This window comes from Oncorhynchus masou, chromosome 12 (genome assembly GCF_036934945.1).
Source record: "Oncorhynchus masou masou isolate Uvic2021 chromosome 12, UVic_Omas_1.1, whole genome shotgun sequence".
NCBI lineage: Eukaryota > Metazoa > Chordata > Actinopteri > Salmoniformes > Salmonidae > Oncorhynchus > Oncorhynchus masou.
In genome coordinates, this window is record NC_088223.1 from 83,648,132 (window position 1) to 83,669,777 (window position 21,646).

Below are 21,646 nucleotides of genomic sequence, written 5' to 3' on the forward strand. Positions count from 1 at the left end.
TTTGTTGAACACTTTTTTTTTGGTTACTACATGATTCTATATGTGTTAAAAAATGCAGAAAATGGTAAAAAAGAAAAACCCTTGAATGAGTAGGTGTGTCCAAACTTTTGACTGGTACTGTGTGTGTGTTAAGTCTATGGTTGGCACCTCCTGTTTGTCCTGTAGGATGACGGTCGCCGCCTGCTCCACCACCTCAAACACCATGACAGTACACAGGTCCCTTCGCACTGACATGGTCATGTTGGCAAAGGCTGGCAGCTGGTGCATGAATGCCAACAGTTGTTCTGGATGGGGGGAAGAGAGAGAAAGTGAGTAAGAGCGAGAGGGAAGGAAGAGAAGGAGAAAGAGAGACAGAGGGAAGGAAGAGAGTGAAAGAAGGAAGAGAAAGCGTAAGAGCGAGAGGGAAGGAAGAGAAGGAGAAAGTGAGAGAGAGAGGGAAGGAAGAGTGAAAGAAGGAAGACAAAGGGTGTAAGAGCGAGAGGGAAGGAAGAGAAGGAGAGAGAGCGAGAGAGCAATGGAGAGAAGAGGTGAGGTGTAGAGGTCGACCGATTATGATTTTTCAACGCTGATACCGATACCGATTATTGGAGGACCAAAAAAAAAACAATCGATTAATCGGCCAATTTAAAAAAAATGTATTTGTAATAATGACAATTACAACAATACTGAATGAACACTTATTTTAACTTAATACAATACATCAATAAAAATCTATTAAGCCTCAAATAAATAATGAAACATGTTCAATTTGGTTTAAATAATGCAAAAACAAAGTGTTGGAGAAGAAAGTAAAAGTGCAATATGTGCCATGTAAAAAAGCTAACGTTTAAGTATGAAAGCTGGTGGTTCCTTTTAAAATGAGACTTCAATATTCCAAGGTAAGAAGTTTTAGGTTGTAGTTAATATAGTATTTATAGGACTATTTCTCTCTATACCATTTGTATTTCATTAACCTTTGACTAGTGGATGTTCTTATAGGCACTTTAGTATTGCCAGTATAGCTAACGTCCCTCTCCTCGCTCCTACCTGGGCTCGAAACAGCAACACAACGACAACAGCCACCCTCGAAGCAGCGTTACCCTTGCAGATCAAGGGGAACAACCACTCCAAGTCTCAGAGCGACCTTTGTGACCTTTGAAACGTTATTAGCGTGAACCCCGCTAACTAGCTAGCTATTTCACATCGTTTACACCAGCCTAATCTCGGGAGTTGAAAGGCTTGAAGTCATAAACAGCGCAATGAAGTGCTGCTGGCAAAACGCACAAAAGTGCTGTTTGAATGAATGCTTACGAGCCTGCTGCTGCCTACCATTGCTCAGTTAGACTGCTCTATCAAATATCAAATCACAGACTTAATTATAACATAGTAACACAGAAATACAAGCCTTTGGTCATTAATATGGTCGAATCCAGAAACTATCATTTCGAAAACAAAACATTTATTATTATCGCAAATACCCTGACTCTGCGTGCAATGAACGCAAGAGAAGTGACACAATTTCACCTGGTTAAATATTTCCTGCTAACCTGGATTTCTTTTAGCTAAATATGCAGGTTTAAAAATATATACTTCTCTGTATTGATTTTAAGAAAGGCATTGATGTTTATGGTTAGCTACACGCTGGAGCAACGACAGTCCTTTTTCCGCGAATGCGCACCGCATCGATTATATGCAAGGCAGGACACGCTAGATAAACTAGTAATATCATCAACCATGTGTAGTTAACTAGTGATTACGATTGTTTTTTATAAGATAAGTTTAATGCTAGCTAGCAACTTACCTTGGCTTCTTACTGCATTCGCGTAACAGGCAGGCTCCTCGTGAGGCAGGTGGTTAGAGCGTTGGACTAGTTAACCGTAAGGTTGCAAGATTGAATCCCGAGTTGACAAGGTAAAAATCTGTCGATCTGCCCCTGAACAAGGCAGTTACCCACCGTTTCTAGGCCGTCATTGAAAATAAGAACTTGCCTAGTTAAATAAAGGTGTAAAAAATAAAATATAAAACATCGGCCAAATCTGTGTCAAAAAATACGATTTCCGTTTGTTATGAAAACTTTAAATTGGCCCTAATTAATCGGCCGTTCCGATAAATCGGTCGACCTCTAGTGCGGTGTAACAGATTGAGGCAGCATAAAATAGCAGAGGAAGAAATCATGAGGAAAAAGGAGACCGAGACAACAGTGAGTGGTGTGATCAGTGGTGTAACTGTTGAGTGTGTACTGTAGCACCTGCGTCCTACTCTCTCACTCTGAGGGGGCATTACGCCCTGTTACCATGCAGCCTCCAGTCCAGCGGAGTCAAGATCACAGAGTCAAAATACAAGATAAGATCTACCGCTCAGATTAAATGAAATAAAAAAGTAATCCTATGCAACATTAATCTATTAAAAACATTACTGTCGCAATGCTGGATTGTGTCCCACCAACCCCTATTTTTACACTACTGCTACTCTCTGTTCATCATATACGCATAGTCACTTTAACCATATCTACATGTACATACTACCTCAATAAGCCTGACTAACAGGTGTCTGTTTTAGCCCTGCTACTCTCTGTTCATCATATATGCATAGTCACTTTAACCATATCTACATGTACATACTACCTCAATCAGCCTGACTAACTGGTGTCTGTTTTAGCCCTGCTACTCTCTGTTCATCATATACGCATAGTCACTTTAACCATACCTACATGTACATACTACCTCAATAAGCCTGACTAACTGGTGTCTGTTTTAGCCCTGCTACTCTCTGTTCATCATATACGCATAGTCACTTTAACAATATCTACATGTACATACTACCTCAATAACCATAACTGGTGTCTGTTTTACCCTGCTATGTTCATCATACTAGTCACTTTAACATATCTAGTACCTGACTAATCTGGTGTCTTTTTATCTAGTACCCCTCAATAAGCTACTAACTCTGTTTTAGCATCATATATGCATAGTCACTTTAACCATATCTACATGTACATACTACCTCAATCAGCCTGACTAACTGGTGTCTGTTTTAGCCCTGCTACTCTCTGTTCATCATATATGCATAGTCACTTTAACCATATCTACATGTACATACTACCTCAATCAGCCTGACTAACTGGTGTCTGTTTTAGCCCTGCTACTCTCTGTTCATCATATACGCATAGTCACTTTAACCATATCTACATGTACATACTACCTCAATCAGCCTGACTAACAGGTGTCTGTATACAGCCTTGCTATTCTTTTTTCAAATGTCTTTTTACTGTTGTTTTATTTCTTTACTTACCTACACACACACACACGTTTTTCCCTCCGCACTATTGGATAGAGCCTGTAAGTAAGCATTTCACTGTTGTATTCGGTGCACGTGACAAATAATCTTTAAGTTGATGTACAGGGCAACCAGTGAGAAACAATTTGCACATCGCTACAACACTGTATATATACATAATGTGCCATTTGAAATGTCTTTATTCTTTGGAACGTTTTACTATTCATTTTTTATTGTTTTTGTTTCACTTTTGTTTATCCATTTCACTTGCTTTGGCAATATAAACATATGTTTCCCAGGCCAATAAAGCCCCTTGTATTGAATTAAAAGAGGGTAAAGGGGTATTCAGGGAAAAGGAGGAGCGCACAAGAAGCTTACCAATGTCATCATCGTTGCGGTCCACCGGGTCTTTCTCCAGACACTCCCTGACCAGGTCTCTACCAATCAGGGTGTCTGACGTCCTCTCCAGGTCTTCATCCTCCTCCTCAGAGTCCACCGCTGCCTCCGGGAGCCCGGATAGGTCCACGTCACCCATGTCGCTCTCTGTAGCCTGCAGAGGTGACAGATATGGGTTATTCTTTAAACAAAAAACAAAACAAAAAAAAAAAAACAATCCCTAAGAATTATGCAAACACCACTAATTATTCACAGTGCTCGTATTTTCCATGCTGTTTGGACAGATAGTTGGAATGAACTGGTGCCGAGGGTTACGGAGTGCTCAGATCAACTGGGATTTGAACCCACTACCCTGAGGTTAAGTGACCAGCTCCCCAGTCACTGTAGAAATATTCAAGGCCAGCTGTCTATTCGCTCCTCTAGTACACAGATACAGACTGAACCTGCCTGCTCTGCTCTACAGTGCCTTCAGGAATGGAAGTGGACAGGATCAAATGGGATGTTTCCAAGATAAGGGAATGTTACCTGAGAAAGTCTGCCTGTACAGAGACGGTGTGAAACACAGAGAAAGTCTGCCTGTACAGAGACGGTGTGAAACACAGAGAACGTCTGCCTGTACAGAGACGGTGTGAAACAGAGAAAGTCTGCCTGTACAGTGTGAAACAGAGACGGTGTGAAACAGAGAAAGTCTGCCTGAACAGAGATGGTGTAAAACAGAGAGGATCCGTGTCTTTCTCTCCGCATCTCTGGATCCCTTGTTCTTTTATCTAGGTGTTAGACAGAGGGCAGCTCTGTTCTTTCAGCGTGTGTGTGTGAGTGAGTGAGTGAGTGAGTGAGTGAGAGCGCTCATGCGTGAGCGAGCCAAAGACATCCCATCAAATCACACAAAGACAGAGCAAGCGACAGAGAGACGCAGAGAGAGCCAACGAGCGACAGAGAGACGCAGAGAGCCAACGAGCGACAGAGACGCAGAGAGCCAACGAGCGACAGAGACGCAGAGAGCCAACGAGCGACAGAGACGCAGAGAGCCAACGAGCGACAGAGACGCAGAGAGCCAACGAGCGACAGAGACGCAGAGAGCCAACGAGCGACAGAGACGCAGAGAGCCAACGAGCGACAGAGACGCAGAGAGCCAACGAGCGACAGAGAGACGCAGAGAGCCAACGAGCGACAGAGAGACGCAGAGAGCCAACGAGCGACAGAGACGCTGAGAGCCAACGGCGACAGAGACGCAGAGAGCCAACGGCGACAGAGCGCAGAGAGCCAGACAGAGACGCAGAGAGCCAACGAGCGACAGAGACGCAGAGAGCCAACGGCGACAGAGACGCAGAGAGCCAACGAGCGACAGAGACGCAGAGAGCCAGACAGAGACGCAGAGAGCCAACGAGCGACAGAGACGCAGAGAGCCAACGAGCGACAGAGACGCAGAGAGCCAACGAGCGACAGAGAGACGCAGAGAGCCAACGAGCGACAGAGACGCTGAGATCCAACGAGCGACAGACGCAGAGAGCCAACGAGCGACAGAGACGCAGAGAGCCAACGAGCGACAGAGACGCAGAGAGCCAACGGCGACAGAGAGACGCAGAGAGCCAACGAGCGACAAAGAGACGCAGAGAGCCAACGAGCGACAGAGAGAGAGCGCGAGAGACGCCAACGAGCCACAGAGACGCTGAGATCCAACGGCGACAGAGAGACGCAGAGAGCCAACGAGCGACAGAGACGCAGAGAGCCAACGAGCCACAGAGAGACGACAGAGAGCCAACGAGCGACAGAGACGCAGAGAGCCAACGCGAGCGACAGAGCGACAGAGACGCAGAGAGCCAACGAGCGACAGAGAGAGCGCAGAGAGCCAACGAGCGACAGAGACGAGAGAGCGCAGAGAGAGAGCCAACGAGCGACAGAGAGCGCAGAGAGCCAACGGCGACAGAGACGCTGAGAGCCAACGAGCGACAGAGAGACGCAGAGAGCCAACGAGCGACAGAGACGCGACAGAGAGCCAACAGCAACGAGCGACAGAGAGAGAGCGCAGAGAGCCAACGAGCGACAGAGACGAGAGCCAGAGCCAGACGCAGAGCCACAGAGAGACGCAGAGAGCCAACGAGCGACACAGAGACGCAGAGAGCCAACGACAGCGACACAGAGACGCAGAGAGCCAACGAGCGACACAGAGACGCAGAGAGCCAACGAGCGACACAGAGAGCCAACGAGCGACAGAGACGCAGAAAGCCAACACAGCGGAGAGCCAGACACAGAGAGCCAATGAGCAACAGAGACACAGAGAGCCAACGAGCAACACAGAGAGTCAACGAACAACAGAGACACAGAGAGCCAACGAGCAACAGACAGAAACCATTACTGCTGATATCTCCATGTGGGTTTGGGACTGAGAGAGAGAGATTGGGACCGAGAGTGACACAGAAAGAGGGAGACGTTTTGTGCCCATACAGGTCTCAAATCAGGTCAAATCTAAACTGACAGGGACATCAGTTCCTGCTGGCTGCACAGGGGACTGAGCCAGAGACACCCCGTCAAATCACGCAGAGACAGGGAGAGAGAAGAGATCGAGAAAGGAAGAGAAGAGAGACACTGCAGCCCAAAGTGACTGAGTGGAATGGCAGCTCACCGCTCAGGGCTGGACGAGAGGTCAAGCATTTAAAAAAACACAAGCTGTAAACAAACTCACCAACTGCCAGCAATAGAAGCTGCTGGACTCAAGTCAATGTACATTTATGGACACAGCTGACTGAGCTCCTCTAAATCAATGACAGGTGACTCCATGGGGAGGACAATCTGGTTGGTGAGGAGGTATGTGTAATGGTGGGTTAAAGGTGAGAGAGAGGGTATGTGTAATGGTGGATTAAAGGTGAGAGAGAGGGTATGTGTAATGGTGGGTTAAAGGTGAGAGAGATGTGTAATGGTGGGTTAAAGGTGAGAGGTATAATGGTGGGTTAAAGGTGAGAGAGAGGGTATGTGTAATGGTGGGTTAAAGGTGAGAGAGAAGGTATGTGTAATGGTGGGTTAAAGGTGGCCTGGAGTTAGAGAAAATAAGAGTAGGGGTGGGGTTAGCGATGGAGTGGGGTTAGCGATGGGGTTAGCGATGGGGTGGGGTTAGCGATATATAGAGGTATATGCAAATGATGAGGTAGGTGCAGGAGCTGAGGTTAGAACATTTGATATAATAGTGAGGGGAGGGAGGGGTCTGAGGGCTTGGGAGCAGGTCTGTCTGTGTCCTGTGTACCCTGCCCTTTAGCACACAACGCTACAGGAGAGAGGGGCCCTTAGAACCACAGGAAACCCAACTAACACCCAACTAAACCCTGGATGGATGGATGGGAGGAGAGGACACGTTCCATTGAACTGGAAAAGCAGGGGGAGGGAGGTGGAGAGAGGGCAGGGGGAGAGAGGTGGAGAGGGGGCAGGGGGAGAGAGGTGGAGAGAGGGCAGGGGGAGAGAGGTGGAGAGAGGGCAGGGGGAGAGAGGGCAGGGGGAGAGAGGTGGAGAGGGGGCAGGGGGAGAGAGGTGGAGAGAGGGCAGGGGGAGAGAGGTGGAGAGGGGCAGGGGGAGAGAGGTGGAGAGGGCAGGGCAAGGGGAGAGAGGGCAGGGGGAGAGGTGGAGAGGGGGGGAGGGGGAGAGAGGGGAGAGGGGGAGAGGGGCAGGGGGAGAGGGGGGGGAAGGGGAGAGGGCAGGGGGAGAGGGGGAGAGAGGTGGAGAGAGGGTAGGGGGAGGTGGAGAGGGGGGGGAGAGGGGAGGGGGAGAGAGGTAGAGAGGGGGCAGGGGGAGAGAGGTAGGGAGGGGGCAGGGGGAGAGGGGGGCAGAGAGAGGGCAGGGGGCAGGGGGAGAGAGGTGGAGAGAGGGGGCAGGGGGAGAGGTGGAGGGGGGCAGGGGGAGAGAGGTGGAGAGAGGGCAGGGGGAGAGAGGTGGAGAGAGGGCAGGGGGAGAGGGGCAGGAGAGGGGGCAGGGGGAGAGAGAGGGGGCAGGGGGAGAGAGGTGGAGAGGGGGCAGGGGGAGAGAGGGGGGGAGGGGGAGGGGGCAGGGGGAGTGGAGAGAGGGCAGGGGGTGAGAGGGGGAGGTAGGGAGGGGGCTGGGGGAGAGAGAGGGGAGAGAGGGCAGGGGAGAGAGGGCAGGGGAGAGAGGGCAGGTGGAGAGAGGGCAGGTGGAGAGAGAGGGCAGGTGGAGAGAGGGCAGGGGGAGAGAGGTGGAGAGAGGGCAGGGGGAGAGGTGGAGAGAGGGCAGGGGGAGAGGGTGGAGAGAGGGCAGGGGGAGAGGTGAGAGGGGGAGAGGTGGAGAGAGGGCAGGGGGAGAGAGGTGGAGAGAGGGCAGGGGGAGCGAGGTAGGGGGAGAGGGGGCAGGGGGAGAGGGGGCAGGTGGAGGGGGCAGGGGGGAGAGAGGGCAGGGGGAGAGAGGGCAGGGGGAGAGAGGGCAGGGGGAGAGAGGGCAGGGGGAAAGAGTGAGGAATGGGATGAGGGTGGGCAAAAAGAGGGCTACATGGAGCGTGGGGAGGGCTGGGTATGTGGCGCTGGGGAAAGCCTCTGAAATGGTAACGTCCACAACATTCCATCCTTCCTCCTTTACAAGCAGGAAAGCTATGGAGCATTGACTGACTTCAAAGTCATACAGTATTGAGAGAACAAAAGGCTAGGAGCATTACTGAAACAGAACAATGGAACTTCAAAGCTTTGGAAAGGTGAGGTTATACGTCAGCTCAGTTTGTGAATGGTGAAAGAGTGTATCGGCTACCTGGTAGATGTCTGATAGGCTACTGCTCCCCGAGTCGCTGGTGATACTGCATCCGGATTGGCTGGGCGGCACGTGGATCCCCTGGCTGTGGGGGTGGTCTGTAAGGTGCATCTTGTTTAGGTCTCCAGGAAGCTGCTCAGGCACACACAGGAAGAGAGCAGGCCGGCTGTTAATATCACAGGACACACGCGCACGGCACGTGGGTGAACACACACTGTAGACATGAACGCACGCACGCGGGTGAACACACTGTAGACAGACACACGCACGCGGGTGAACACACTGTAGACATGACAGACACACTGTAGACAGACACACGGCACGTGAACACACTGTAGACATGAACGCACACACGCGGGTGAACACACTGTAGACAGACACACGGGGTGAACACACTGGACATGAACACGCACGTGGGTGAACACACTGTAGACAGACACACGGCACGAACACACTGTAGACATGAACGCACGCACGCGGGTGAACACACTGTAGACAGACACACGACGCACGCACGGGTGAACACACTGTAGACAGAGAGACAGAGAGAGACAGAACACAACACACAAGCGATCAACTAGATTCATCAGAGGGAAGAATTGTTTCATGAGCGGATGGTCGGAGGGCAGGAACATAATGACTAATAATTTGTGGACTGCAAGAAGCCTAAACAGATATGTTTGCTAAAAGAATAATTTCATATCTGTATACGATTATGTCGTGTCTCTACTATGTGTGGGAATACTTGGGTACAGATTTCTTCAAATAAAATCACTTGGAGCTGATTTCCTGGTGATTATTTTTTTAACAGGCTTTTATGTCCAACCATGAAATTCCACACAAGAATAAATAAATAAGTGTATTTGGAAAGTATTCACACCCTTTTACTTTCCCCCACCCTTATTCTAAAATGGATTGAAGAAATAAAAATCCTTCTCAAACTACACATAATCCCCCATAATCACAAAGCAAAAGGAAATACCTCATGTAAATCAGTATTCAGACCCTTTGCTACGAGACTCGAAATTGAGCTCAGGTGCATCCTGCTTCCATTGGTCATCCTTGAGATGTTTCTACAACTTGATTGGAGTCCACATATGGTAAATTAAATTGATGTGACATGATTTGGAAAGGCACACACCTGTTTATATAAGGTCTCACAGCTGACAGTGCATGTCAGAGCAAAAACCAAGCCATGAGGTCGAAGGATTTGTCCATAGATCTCCGAGACAGGATTGTGTCGAGGCACAATTCTGGGGAAGAGTACCAAAACATTTCTGCAGCATTGAAGGTTACTATGAACACAGAGGCCTCCATCATTCTTAAATGGAAGACATTTGGAACCACCAAGACTCTTCCTAGAGCTGGCCGCCTGGCTATACTGACCAATCGGGTGTAGAAGGGCCTTCGTCAGGGAAGTTGACGGAGCTCCAGAGTTCCTCTGTGGAGATGGGAGAACCTTCCAGAAGGACAACCATCTCTGCAGCACTCCACCAATCAGGCCTTTATGGTAGAGTTGCCAGACAGAAGCGACTCCTCGTCAATGGCTGTGCGAAGTTGCTAGATATTGGCGGGAACTGGAACATGCCTTTTGAACACGTCGATCCAGAGCATCCCAAACATGCTCAACGGGTGACATGTCTGGTAAGTACGCAGGCCATGGAAGAACTGGTACATTTTCAACTTCCAGGAATTGTGTCCAGATCCTTGAGAAATGATCTTGCTGAAACATGAGGTGATGGCGGTGGATGAATGGCAAGACAATGGACCTTAGGATCTCGTCACGGTATCTCTGTGTTTCAAATTGACATCGATAAAAATGTAATTGTGTTCATTGTCCATAGCTTATGCCTGCCCATGCCATAACCCCACAGCCACCATGGGGCACTCTGTTCATAACGTTGACAACAGCAAACCGCTCACCCACACGATGCCATACAAGTGGTCTGCAGCTGTGAGGCCAGGTGGACGTAGGTTGGAGGTGGCTTATGGTAGAGGAATTAACATTCAATAATTTGGCAATAGTTCTGGTGGACATTACTGCAGTCAACATGCTTATTGTATGCTTCCTCAGAACCTCAGAGGCATTGTGTTGCGTGACAAAACTGCACATTTCACAGTGGCCTTTTATTGTCCCCCAGTACAAGGTGCACCTGTGTAATGAACAGCTCTTTGATATGCCACACCTGTCAGGTGGATGGATTATCTTGGCAAAGGACAAAATGCTCACTAACAGGGATGTAAACAACATTTAAGAGAAACAAGCTTTTTGTGAGATGAGGATCACTGAAAATAAACCAATTGAAAGAGAAATGGACCACTTCCGTTGTTCCCTTTCAGGGCGCAGGTTCGCTCCCATTCAGGGCGCAGGTTCGCTCCCATTCAGGGCGCAGGTTCGCTCCCATTCAGGGCGCAGGTTCGCTCCCATTCAGGGCGCAGGTTCGCTCCCATTCAGGGCGCAGGTTCGCTCCCATTCAGGGCGCAGGTTTTCTAAATCATAAGCTACTACTACACACCAGTCAATAAAGATCACCTCACCTACGGTAGATGGACTAAACTTCCAGTCAACCTGGATAATGTTACAACAGCTCAGTGTTTCAATAACCAACCAAGAAAACCATCCCATCACTGCTAACCAATGCCCTGCTAACCAATGCCCTGCTAACCAATGCCCCGCTAACCAATGCCCCGCTAACCAATGCCCCGCTAACCAATGCCCCGCTAACCAATGCCCCGATAACCAATGCCCCGATAACAACCTAACCAGACAGTCAATGTGACCAGTTCAGCTTCTATATCACACCGATCAGGTATTCTACCAACTCAGTCCAGTGTTCCCAGGTCTTACCAGCCTGAGGCGGGTGAGGGAGCTCGTCTGGTTGCGTGGACAGTGGGTGAACCTGCATCACACCTCCATGGCCACCTCTGCCAGCGCCAGCCAGACAACAAGCCACCCGCCCAACGCTGGCACTGGACCCATCTCCGTGCCACCATGCAATATTAAACAAGTTCAGTCTACACTATGTACTGGTGAGGGCTGGGCAGTCCCACCAACATACAACCCCTTAACTCATCCCTCCACAGGGGACTGGGGAGAGTCCATCCTCCAACCTCTACACCATACACAAGATAAAACACAGGCTGGACTAGGAGACAGGAGAGCTGGTTGCAGTCATGAGAATGACCCTGAACACAATAACACCTACGTGGAGCTGGAAAAATCCCACACTGACAATTAAGTTAGACAAATGGCTGTCTCCTAGATGGGCTGGGCTCCCCACCTCGGTCCTATGTAGAGAGCAAGGCCGAAGCTGGAGTTTAAAAAAAAATTTAACCTTTATTTAACTAGGCAAGTCAGTTAAGAACACATTCTTATTTACAATGATGGCCTGCACTGGCCAAACCTGGACGATGCTGGGCCAAACCCGGATGACGCTGGGTCAAGCACTGCCCTATGGACTACAGCCTGGATTTGAACCAGGGTGTATGTAGTAACACCTCTAGCACAGAGATGCAGTGCCTTCATCCACTGCGCCACTCTGGATCCCCAGGAGGAAGGTGTCAGGGCGGTCAGAGAGTAGCCTAACCGTGAATAATGTAACACTTCTCCACAGCTCAGTCAGAAAATCACAACCAAAACCACAAGCATTCTCATCTGGACACATCCACTCCTATTCAACTAAAATCCATTTCCGATTACACTGGGGCTGTAAGTGCAAATCTTCTTCCACTTACAGCTCAACTGGCACCAACATGAGGGGCGTCGCCGGCAGCAGTTGATATTGACAACAGCAACCAAAGGTGCCATAACTAAAATGAAAAGTGTTTCAAGTCATACAGCGGCCGGTTAGAACAGACTCTCCCTCTCAACGAGCTAAACGGGTCGCTCGTTCTGTTTATTCCACAGCCAAGTGGGTCAATATTGATTCCTTTACGATGGGGTCAGGTTTCAGACAAGGATGCAGCCCAGAGATTCATCAATTTAACAAATCTATCGGATTTCCAGAGGAGAAAACAAATGTATATATCCATTTCCATGGCCTCAAAACCCATAACATTTAGGATCTCAATGCTCCAACCACTCTGGTTAAAACTCCCAACATCAAACAACAACAACAGCAGCGCCGTTATCAACATGGCAATCAGAAACAGTGGTGACACTAGGTCGGGTGTTGATGTCACATGGCATGGCAATCAAAGTCTTTCATCCTGATGATGGCATATGAGAGGCCGTGGGAGGACGGGATTGGCTAATGAGGCCGCAGGGGGGGACAAACGGGCCAATGAAAAGGAAGACCTCGCTAATTGCTGCAGTCTCACGGCTCTAACTCACACTGCACACCAACTTTTACTTAATGGCACGCCAAGGCCCTCCCGCCTTCCACTGTCTGTTCTCTTGTTCTGATCATGAATTAATGATAGCAGTGTGGGGTGATTCAATATGAATGTCTTATTTCTTTGGCTGTGTGAATCTATCACATCAACAAGGGAACGCAAGGCGAGCCAGGACTGATCATTTAAGTCATCTCTCTAAATGCCCAAACTATGACTAGACCTAAATTGGAGTCACAACAGAGCATTTCTAATTTATTCACTTCTATTATAACCTTACTTTGAAAAGGAGATATATTTTACTGAACTCATTTCATTTCTGAAGACTGGCTACAGTTATTAACTTGTTGTGGGATTGAACCGCCATTCTCCTCCTTCCTGTGAGGCCTTTATAGTGCACTATAAAGGGAATCGGCAGCCATTTGGGACGCAGAGATTGAAATAAAGCTGTAAGCAGATGTTTAGGTGTGATGCGAGTAATGACCCTGGTTCACAAAGACAGGCCACTGATCCAGAATCAGCCAGTTGTAGACGCAGCAGCACTAACGCACCGGTACAAGATCCCAGCAGGGGCTCCATCATTAAAACATAGTGGAGATTCCAATTATGCCTCAACTGCTTCAGAGCTGAGCTCGCCATAGCAAGGGAGGGTTAGTGTCAGCCTATTTATAGATACTGGACGTATGGCATATTCAACATGCATAGATCCAAGCCATTTCTATTCCATCTTTCATTGGAGGCAAATCATTGCATCATGTATGACAAGAGAGAAGCAATCCTCACATCTCAAAGTGAAATAAACCAGAAGGAGAGGTCTTATCATGTTTTTCTTTTATCACAGAGTAGAGCAGTCCTCCCAAACAGAGTGAGCCTGGAGGTGGGCTGGGCTGCTCGGGGTTAAGGAGGAAGTACTTCTGATGATAACACTGTAGAGGACGTCAGCCACTGGAGCCATCCAACCTAACTATTCACCTGGCCAGATGATGCTCCTCCCGCCAGTGTCAAATACGCTCCCAAACAAACATCTGTGACCCGGAGGATTGGCTTTTCCCTCCTCCCTCATGGCGGCAGGGCGGGCGCTTTAATCACTGCTTCAGGAGGGATGTCCTTGATCAGTTGAACAGGAGATTGATCCATTTCAGATGTAACGTCTCGGAACCGTTCCAAAACACACACACTGGTTACAACTGATCTCCATTTCCATGTTTTATGTATCAATATCCCAACTCAAATCAGTTGGGTTAGATTAGAGCGTCCAGCTGTGGATCTCTGTGTTCTGCTAGTAAGTGAGGAGAGACCGACCGACTGACACACAAGATGAACGCCGTTGTAAATGACAGGCTGGGAAGAGTGCTGCAGACTGCACTCAGAGAGAAAGAGCAGGTTATTGATATATATAGTCGATTACTCCACTAGCCTGTCAGCTTTCCTTCCCTTCTCGAGACCCAAGCAGCCAAAGCAATTATGTTAACATCAATAAAATGAGCGTTACTCCTGGCTGCCAACTCCCTACCAGGCCAAATTTAAAGGGATACTTTGGGATTTTGTCAATAAGGCCCTTTATCTACTTCCCCAGTGTCAGATGAACTTGTGTTTACCATTTGTGTCTCTGCGTGCAGCAGTGGAGGCTGCTGAGGGGAGGACGGCTCATAATAATGTTTGGAATGGAATCAAAAACAAGGAAACGGTGTGTGATACGTTTGATACCATTCCACTCCAGCAGTTACCATGAGCCCGTCCTCCCCAATTAAGGTGCCACCGACCTCCTGTGGTGTGCAGTTTGAAGGAAGTGGCTAACTAGGGCTAGCGCAATTGCTAACTAGCTTTAGTATAATGACAGTCTACGCCAACAGACTTCCAGTCATTGCGCTAACGGTAGTTTGTTTTGCAAGCCAATGCTATCTCTAACTTCCTTCATACTGGACACAGACATACAAATGGTATCCTGGTAGGTTAGCTACCTGCAGATTCATACAGGGTAGTAACGTCATGCGTTGGGATTATGGTTCATTGTTTACCTAGTAAGCTACGTCTTACCAAAAGACTCCACTATGCAGGTAACCATTTCGGGTGCATTCATAAATGCAGTCTGGCCATCTACTCAGATTACAGAGCGCTCTCGTCTGTGTACCAGAGAGCTCAGAATAACTGATGAATTTACAAACGCTCAACACCCGTTGAATATGACCGGTGTCAGTAAACATCAGTCAGCCAGAGCGTCCAGCGTCCAGCTCTGAAGGCGAAACGCTCAACACCCGTTGAATATGACCGGTGTCAGTAAACATCAGTCAGCCAGAGCGTCCAGTGTCCAGCTCTGAAGGCGAAACGCTCAACACCCGTTGAATATGACCGGTGTCAGTAAACATCAGTCAGCCAGAGCGTCCAGCTCTGAAGGCGAAACGCTCAACACCCGTTGAATATGACCGGTGTCAGTAAACATCAGTCAGCCAGAGCGTCCAGCTCTGAAGGCGAAACGCTCAACACCCGTTGAATATGACCGGTGTCAGTAAACATCAGTCAGCCAGAGCGTCCAGCCAGCTCTGAAGGCAAAACGCTCAACACCCGTTGAATATGACCGGTGTCAGTAAACATCAGTCAGCCAGAGTGTCCAGCTCTGAAGGCGAAACGCTCAACACCCGTTGAATATGACCGCTCTGAAGGCGAAACGTGTCAGTAAACATCAGTCAGCCAGAGCGTCCAGTGTCCAGCTCTGAAGGCGAAACGCTCAACACCCGTTGAATATGACCGGTGTCAGTAAACATCAGTCAGCCAGAGCGTCCAGCTCTGAAGGCGAAACGCTCAACACCCGTTGAATATGACCGGTGTCAGTAAACATCCGTCAGCCAGAGCGTCCAGTGTCCAGCTCTGAAGGCGAAACGCTCAACACCCGTTGAATATGACCGGTGTCAGTAAACATCAGTCAGCCAGAGCGTCCAGTGTCCAGCTCTGAAGGCGAAACGCTCAACACCCGTTGAATATGACCGGTGTCAGTAAACATCAGTCAGCCAGAGCGTCCAGCTCTGAAGGCGAAACGCTCAACACCCGTTGAATATGACCGGTGTCAGTAAACATCAGTCAGCCAGAGCGTCCAGTGTCCAGCTCTGAAGGCGAAACGCTCAACACCCGTTGAATATGACCGGTGTCAGTAAACATCAGTCAGCCAGAGCGTCCAGCTCTGAAGGCGAAACTCTCAACACCCGGATAATGAATATGACCGGTGTCAGTAAACATCAGTCAGCCAGAGCTGTCCAGTGTCCAGCTCTGAAGTGCTGTTAACATTCGGATCAACACCCGTTGAATATGACCGGTGTCAGTAAACATCAGTCAGCCAGGCGTCCAGCTCTGAAGGCATTTTCTCAAAACTGCTTAACACCCTTTCAATATGACCCCATGTTCAGTAAACATCAGTCATAATATATATATTTTGCCAGAAGCGTCCAGTGTCCAGCTCTGAAGTAGATAAAGCTCAACACCCGTTGAATATGACCGGTGTCAGTAAACATCAGTCAGCCAGACACTGGGTCCAGCTGGGACTGAAGTTGGCATGCTTCCTAAATTAGAACATCTGTACACCCGTCTGAATATGACCGATGTCAGTAAACATCGATAGTCAGCCAGAGCGTGCAGTGTCCAGCTCTGAAGGCATGGCAATACTCAACACCCAATCAATGTGACCACTGGGCAAATAGCAGTAAATGCATCAGTCAGCCAGACCTCCATTTTTTTAAACCAGCTCTGAGAAATAAACATCTTCAACACCAACTGTTGAATATGACCGGTGTCAGTAAACATCAGTCAGCCAGAGCGTCCAGCCATCTGATTTAGAGAATGCCCTCTTCAACACCAAACAAAATTGAATATGACCGGTGTCAGTAAACATCACTCAAGCCAGTATGCAGATTTTCCAGTGTCCAGCTCTGAAGGCGAATTATCAGCAGTGCAACACCATTTCTTTTAATATGACCGGTGTCAGTAAAACAAAAATCAGTCAGCCAGAGCGTCCAGTGTCCAGCTCTGAAGGCGAAAAGCTTGATCTTCAACACCCTTAGCTAGTATGTTAACAAACCAATGCCTATTGAGCCCTGAGTGTCAGTTAAATTTGGCCCATCTTAGATAGCCAACTTAGTTATAAGCCAGGCCGGGAGCTCCAGCTCTGAATAAAATACTCTCCGAATTTTTCAAACGGATAATCTGACAGCACAGTTGCAGTCACCAACGCTCTGGATAACGGAACAGCCTAAGTAATGTTCAGTGAGCTGTTCTCTCTCACTTAGCTGTCTGGAAGTAGCTAGCAAATTAGCTTGGGTGCTGTTAGTACATTCGGATCAACCCTTAAAGAGATGGGTGTACTAAAGCTTAAGAGGGTGTGAACGATGATGTATGGGTGTAGACAAAGACAGGCTCTCCGATAGTAGTAACCAAACCATTCAAAGGCCATTTTCTCAAAACTGAGTTAACACGTTTATCAACTTTCAAAGCATAATTACTTTCCCATTGTTCCTCAACTGTAGTGCATTACATACAATTTTATCCGATAATATATATATTTTGCTACATAAGACCGATTTGAGCGGTCGGTCACATATGACTGGGGAAGTAGATAAAGGGCTTCGGTCAAAATCCCAAAGTATCCCTTTAATGGCACTGGAGGTGGACTAAACACAGAGCTGAATCTCAAACACTGGGTCCTGTACTGGGACATAGAAGTTGGCATGCTTCCTAAATTAGAACATCTGTACACGATGTCTGACTAAGTAATGATGCCAACATATCACATCACATTCGATAGGGACATGGCATGGACATCATTGGCCTGCAGATGGCAGCACCGCCAAACAGGCATGGCAATACTCAACTCCAGAACCAATCAATGTGCCAACCACTGGGCAAATAGCCTCATTAACTTAATGCAATTTAGTTAATGTCATAACCTCATTTTTTTTTGACACACCAACACACTGAGAAATAGTGTCATCTTCAGTATATCAGCCAACTGTTAAAAAAGCCAACAAGTTGAGAAACAAGAATACACACACCGTTGTTCTCCTTTGATGTCAGAGTCAATCCATTCCATCTTGATTTAGAGAATGCCCTCTTCCACTCACAGGGATCAAACAAAATGGCGCCAAATGAGTGTAGCCAGAGGCCAGCACATAAACTCACTAGGGAAGGGCAGTATGACAGATTTTCCCAACATTACTGCTGACGCTGTCTGTGTCTCCTTCTCAGGGAGACAGTGACTAATAGTAGAAGGAGCCATCCAGGTTTAATCATCCTGCCAAGGGCCTAAACCACCCAATTGTAATTAGTGGGAGCCACTTCTGTGGTGTACAGTTTAAAGCATTACTAAATCGACTCATTTAATTTACCCTCCTATACACGGTATTATCAGCAGTGCACACAAGGGGTGCCATTTCTTTTAATAGATTTTGATTTGTTTTTTGTCACACAAAACAAAAATGTAGGCAACAGGGATCTTAGTCCAGCAGGGGGATTGAACGTCTGCTGTAGCGAAGAAGCTTGATCTTCCAAACTAGCCAAACTTAGCTAGTATGTTAACAAACCAATGCCTAGTTGGAGCCCTGAGCTGGAAATCATTTAAATTTGGCCCATCTTAGATAGCCAACTTAGTTATAAGCCAGGCCATGCCCCAAAAGCCACAGAAGGCTAAAATAAATAAATATACACACTCCCACTTATTTCAAAATACCCCTATATACACAACAGGCAGGGGGCCCAAGCCTAGCGCACACTCAGAGAAGCACTAGCGTGCCACACACACACTCACTGGTTCACCGTTATCCAGTGGCAACGTGGCTTAATGGTGGAAAACATTAGAGGGAGTACAGCTTAGTACAGGCACTGCATTGCTCTCACAGTTAAACTCTCTGTTTAACTGAACCAGCCCACCGAGATTATCCCCACCTCCACTCACTAACACTCCCTGACCTTTTCCCTCTCTCCCAAAGCGCCTTCTGCACTCAAACACACAAGAGCAGTACTGTGAACCAAGTCTACATCAAGATACAGTCCAGGGAGTGGAGGAGACAGAGGGCAAGCGGCCAGGCAGGTAAATGAGAATATTATCTTTACAGAACCCCCACCTCTGTAGTAAGATGCATGGGGCTCTTGCAGGACAGGCAAATTGAGAGATGTAAATTCATTTAAGTTGGATTTGAAGGTGACAAGTACAAAGGTGAGGCGGGGGAATGAGAGAGCTTCCCTGGCTGAAAAAGAGTGAGAGGGCGAGCGAGAGGATCACTGACATTAGAGCTGTGCGTCTGGGGAGAGCGACATCACGACAGAGTGCGGGTCGAGAGGGAGAGAGCGAGACTGGGAGAGACATCAGAGACATTAGAGCGTGACAGAGTGCCACATCACTGACATTAGAGCTGTGGGTCTGAGGAGGGCCACATCACTGACATAGAGCTGTGGGCGGGGAGAGTGCGATCACTGACATTAGAGCTGTGGGTCGCGAGGGGCAGAGTGACATTAGAGCGTGGGTCAGAGGAGCCACATCACGACAGAGAGCGTGCGTCTGAGGAGGGGCCACATCACTGAGAGCTGTGAGCGCGACAAAGAGCAGCTGACATTAGAGCGACACACATCGGGGAGAAGAGCTGTGGCTGCCGGATGAAGACCCTTATCTCCCTCCACCTCATACATAATGATGACAGTCAAAGGACTAGGTAGTTACTCTCTTTGGTTTTATGCCAACGCACAAATCATGATGCCAGACCAAATAACTAATAATGAAAGTTGAGTGTGTCACAATTCATTTCACTGCTCCTTGTTGAGGCATCGTGTCACACAGCTAGCACGTGTCACACAGACACGTGTTAGAGCTGTCTGGAACCAAAAAACTGAAATAGGATGAGAATGTTTTAGTTAAGACTATTTTAGCGATGTTGTTCCCATCCTAAAGAGATACCAAAGAGTTGAATCACCACCCTTCCTGTGTTGCAACAGAATGTAAACTGAGGAGGAATGGCTGTCATTACTCCAGTAGGTAGTGACAGTATTGTGACAGCCAGGATGTTGAGTGGTGGCGTGGTGCTGACACTGGCCCCGCCAGCTAGCTGGGACTTTTGCTCAAGACAGAGGATGTAGTCAGAGTGGCAGCTAGGACAGAAAAACAGGCACGACAACAGTCTACTGCTGACGCTGTCTGTGTCTCCTTCTCAGGGACACAGTGACTAATAGTAGAAGGAGCCATCCAGGTTTAATCATCCTGCCAAGGCCACCCTAAACCACCCAATTGTAATTAGTGGGAGGCTCTTCTGTGTGTGTACAGGTTTAAAGACATTACATAAATCACTCATTTAATTTACCCTCTCTGCTAGTTGGAGTGAGAGAATTACAGCAGGTCAAAACTATAAAGCCCTCGAGGAATGGTTATTTATTAAAAATACCTAATTAATTGATTTCAGGGTGGGGATGTGCTCCGTATCAGAGGGATGGGTCCAGGTCTCTGCCAGGGAGGTTTGATGTGTATGTCTGGGACATTAATATTTATAGGGGGGCTTGACAAACCTGTAGCAGACTGCCTCCCTCTCCCCTGGCATGTGTACCATACTCAAACAGCACTGAAACAGAGTAACAGAGGGAGAGACAGACAAACAGAGAGACAGACAAACAGAAGAGAGAGAAAATGTGCCCCAGCCTGCCTCACTGTGCTAGGTGCTGTTAGAAACAGGATGTTGTGAGGTAGGGGAAGGTGGCCCTGTCAGGGGCTTTCAGTAAAGACGGCCATGGTCACTGCTACCCAGCTGAAGCACACAGAAGGCTAAACACTGGTTAACACTGACCACCAAATCCCCTACCCTCCTCCTCACAGATGCTTCCTGCCCTCCTACCCTGCTCCACCCCCACCATGTACAACAACAACAGGCCCAGGGAGAGTCCACTGGACTGAAACAGGGGTCCAGCCTGCAGGGGCTGCAGTCAGCCAGCCACACCCTTTAGTTCTCCTGTGTTATTGCTGGTTCTGGACCGTGTCATCTACAGTTGGCAACGTCCTCTGGCTCCTCCAGATGGTGGAAAACATTGGGGCAAAGGGAGTAGCGTCTGACAACTTAGTGTGGAGTCCAAACTAACAGTGTTGATGGACATCGCTTTACAGTTATTGGTTTAACAAGTTGTTATTGGTTTAACTGAAACCAGGCTGTAAGCGGTGGTTGGGTGTACAGGCTCATACAGGCTTAACCTCCAGGATCAGTGAACCCACTATGTGAAACCCTGCAGGAACAAGCAGATACTGTATTCATTTATCTTGCTCCTTTGCACCTCTAGTATCTCTACTTGCACATTCATCTTCTGCACATCTATCACTCCAGTAATTGCTATATTGTAATTACTTCGCCACCATGGCCTATTTATTGCCTTACCTCCCTTATCTCACCTCATTTGCACACACTGTATATAGACTTTTTCTACTGTATTATTGACTGTATGTTTGTTTATTCCATGTGTAACTGTTGTTGTATGGGGAGGGGCCACATCGAATCGCTTTATTCTTGGCCAGGTCGCAGTTGTAAATGAGAACTTGTTCTCAACTAGCCTACCTGGTTAAATAAAGGTGAAATAAAACATTAAAAGATAGCTGAAGAGATGTCTCAAACTCAATCTGCCTGGAAGGACAGGCACACTGCCACCCCTGCTTGTATATATAAATACCCTTGAAAAAAGCCGCCTATGAATACCCAGTGGTGGAAAAATCAATAGCACTAAGATGATGGAAACAGCTGGAATGGGTGATGCTTCCCTGGCTGAAAAATCATCTGCACCTGGGTCTGGGCCACATCACTGACAGAGCTGTGGGTCTGGGTCTGGGCCACATCACTGACATTAGAGCTGTGGGTCTGAGGAGGGGCCACATCACTGACATTAGAGCTGTGGGTCTGAGGAGGGGCCACATCACTGACAT

The 21,646-nt window shown here is 48.1% G+C and overlaps 1 pseudogene; it reads right to left on the bottom strand.

Annotated features, from left to right (window-relative positions):
• The window catches only part of LOC135550951 (rap guanine nucleotide exchange factor 6-like), a 162,015-nt pseudogene that overhangs the window by 52,236 nt on the left and 88,133 nt on the right, over nucleotides 1–21,646 (bottom strand).